Source organism: Curcuma longa, unplaced genomic scaffold (assembly GCF_044706935.1).
Source record: "Curcuma longa cultivar G26 ecotype Majalengka, Jawa Barat unplaced genomic scaffold, ITB_CL_G26_1.1 contig_11892, whole genome shotgun sequence".
Taxonomy (NCBI): domain Eukaryota; kingdom Viridiplantae; phylum Streptophyta; class Magnoliopsida; order Zingiberales; family Zingiberaceae; genus Curcuma; species Curcuma longa.
This window is the reverse complement of record NW_027428989.1, coordinates 6,440-9,145: the sequence shown is the minus strand read 5'-3', so window position 1 is coordinate 9,145 and position 2,706 is coordinate 6,440. Positions and strand designations below refer to the sequence as shown.

The 2,706-nt window shown below is 42.4% G+C and overlaps 1 non-coding gene across 1 annotated transcript; it reads right to left on the bottom strand.

The window, feature by feature from the left end:
• Positions 1-1,694: 1,694 nt before the first annotated feature.
• LOC141815898 (small nucleolar RNA R71) lies at positions 1,695-1,798 on the bottom strand. Its single transcript, XR_012600623.1, has one exon. It is a non-coding gene; the product is annotated as a small nucleolar RNA R71 (small nucleolar RNA).
• Positions 1,799-2,706: the final 908 nt, after the last annotated feature.

Sequence of the window (2,706 nt, the reverse complement as noted above, 5' to 3'; positions counted from 1 at the left end):
TATTTAAACATCTTTTTGAAACCCTTTTGGGGGGAGCCATCAGAGGACAACAAGGAGGCACCGTAACCACATTCTGAGGGGGAATTCGTTGTCACATCCATCTTCCTGAGACTACTCTGCTGCTTCCATCCACCGCCGACGAAGAGATCACAATTCAAGGAAGACCACACATATTGATAAGTCCTTTTTCCTTTTCTTTCTTAGATTTTGAAACAATTATGAATTCTTCTTCTTCCTTCTTCAATTGTATTTCCTCCGTCATGGAGTAGATCTCTTTGATTCTAGGATGTAGGAGAAATTGAGATGTAACGGATGATTGTACTCGATGGATTTGTATTTGTTATCTTCTATGACATGTTTATGCTTTGTTATATGGAATTGTGTCTTGTGCGTATTTGGTGATATTTTGAAGGCTTGATTTCATATGGATGGGAGTGAATTACGATTTATAGGAAATCTTAGGATCGTATGACCGGGGTGCCTTGTGACAGGAGGTGAACCTTTTTAACCGGACTTTCTGAGGAGATTCTTAAGCTGTAACAAATTCTCATGAGGGATAACTAACGGTTATTGTTTACTAGGAAGAGGTCCTTAATTGGGTACTCGGTGACAGAGGGTAGGATACTAGTAGTATTGTTGGAGTGCCCGGTGACAGCGGGAGAGCTATAGAACCAGGCTATCTAGGTGTCATCTCAAACTAGTAATCATAACATTAGAGATTCATGATTTAATTCCAATGAAGCCTGAAAAGGTCTAATTGGATAGCTTGGTTAGAATCCCTACATTGATATAAACATTGAGGAATAGCAAAACATCCATGATACTATCAGCCATAACTCTCAAGGACTCCGAAATCCTAGGATCGTTTCCCATACCTGCCATATAGTTGATTCCCTTTCATTCGAGGATTAGGTCCTTCAGTTCTCCTTCTTTCTCAGCCCAACACCAAAACCATTTCATTCGCAACTCTTTTTGTGCTAGTCTAGTGATTAATTCCACGGTCCCTGTGGATTCGATAACTTTTTATTACTTGACGACAACCGTACTCTTGCGGGAGCCTATCAAGTTTTTGGCGCCGTTGTCGGGGACTGTGCGCTATTTTTCATTAGACTTTTACATTTAGAGTCTTTCCACCATATTCTTTCTTCCATTCATTCACTTTCTTTACTTCTTTTCTGAAAGTATAATAACATTTTCTTTTGGTGTGCATGTGTAGGTCCAAACAAGCGGAGTTTCCTTTTGATCCGGAAATCGAAAGAACCTTGCGAAGGAGGCTTCAATTTCAGAGGTTGGACACACAAGAACATACACCAGAAACGATGGCTAACAAACCTTTGAAGGACTATGCTGCACCTTATGCGAGAGGAGTGTCATCCAGCATCGCCCGTCCAGCCATAGAAGCAAATAATTTCGAGATCAAGCCTGCATTTATCTCCATGATCCAGCAGAATCAATTTGGGGGCGGACCAAACGAGGACCCCAATCTACATTTGGAGAACTTTTCAGATAATTGCAGCACCATGAGAATTAACGGGGTTGGTTTGGACACAGTCAGACTCATGCTATTCAAATTCTCACTCAAAGATAGGGCAAGATCTTGGCTTGCCTCTCTTCCACCGAACAACATCACTACTTGGGAACAATGCGAACAAGTTTTTCTCAACAAATTCTATCCCCCAAGTAAGACAGCCCACATGCGCAACATGATTTCAAGCTTCACGCAATTGGATGGTGAATCTTTATTTGAAGCTTGAGACCGATTCAAAGGGATGTTGAGACAGTGCCCACACCACGGATTGGAAAAATGGCTCATCCTTCACACATTCTACAATGGGATCAACTATCAAACGAAGGTATATTTGGATTCCGCTGCAGGAGGTGCCTTAATGAACAAGAGCTTGGAGGAAGCCGAAGACATAATTGAGAGTGTGACCCTCAACCATCACCAATGGGCTACCGAGAGAGGTAATCATGCAAAAACTCCTGGAAAGTACGAGGTGGACACTCTTACTCTGTTAACTGCACAGATGGATGCTCTCAACAAGAGATTTGATAATATGAACATCAACAAGGTTAATGCGGTATCCATATCATGTGAACTTTGTGGAGATTCAAGTCATACAAAGGAGATGTGCCAAGTGGGATTATTTCAAGCGCAGGTCACTCAATTTGAACAATGTGACGTCATTGGTACATTCAATCAAAGAAACAACCCATACTCAAATACATATAATCCAGGTTGGAGGAATCACCCAAACTTCTCTTATCGCAACAACCAAGGGTCGTCCTATCAATCTGCGCCGAAGCAAAATGAAGAGATGTCAGACACCCAGAAAATTCTGAAGATGTTGGAGGAGTGAGGACAGAGAGCCGACAAATGTTCACTCAACTTCAAGGTGATATGGTAAAGATCAATGAAAAATTAGATGACCATGACAAGAGGTTGAAGATGCAAGAAACGTAAATGACACAGCTCAGTTCTTCTCTTTCATCAAGGCAAGTGGGTGCACTTCCAGGAAAGTCAGACTTCAACCCTATGGAGCACTGCAAGGCTATTGAGCTGAGGAGCAGACAGATCTTGAAGGGCAAGGAGCCTCAAGGGACTACTCCTTTGGAGGGTATTTCATGCACGACAGCCGCCGAGCAACCTCCTTCCTCTACACCGATTGTTGAAGACAAATTGGAAGAAGTTGAGACCGCTACACC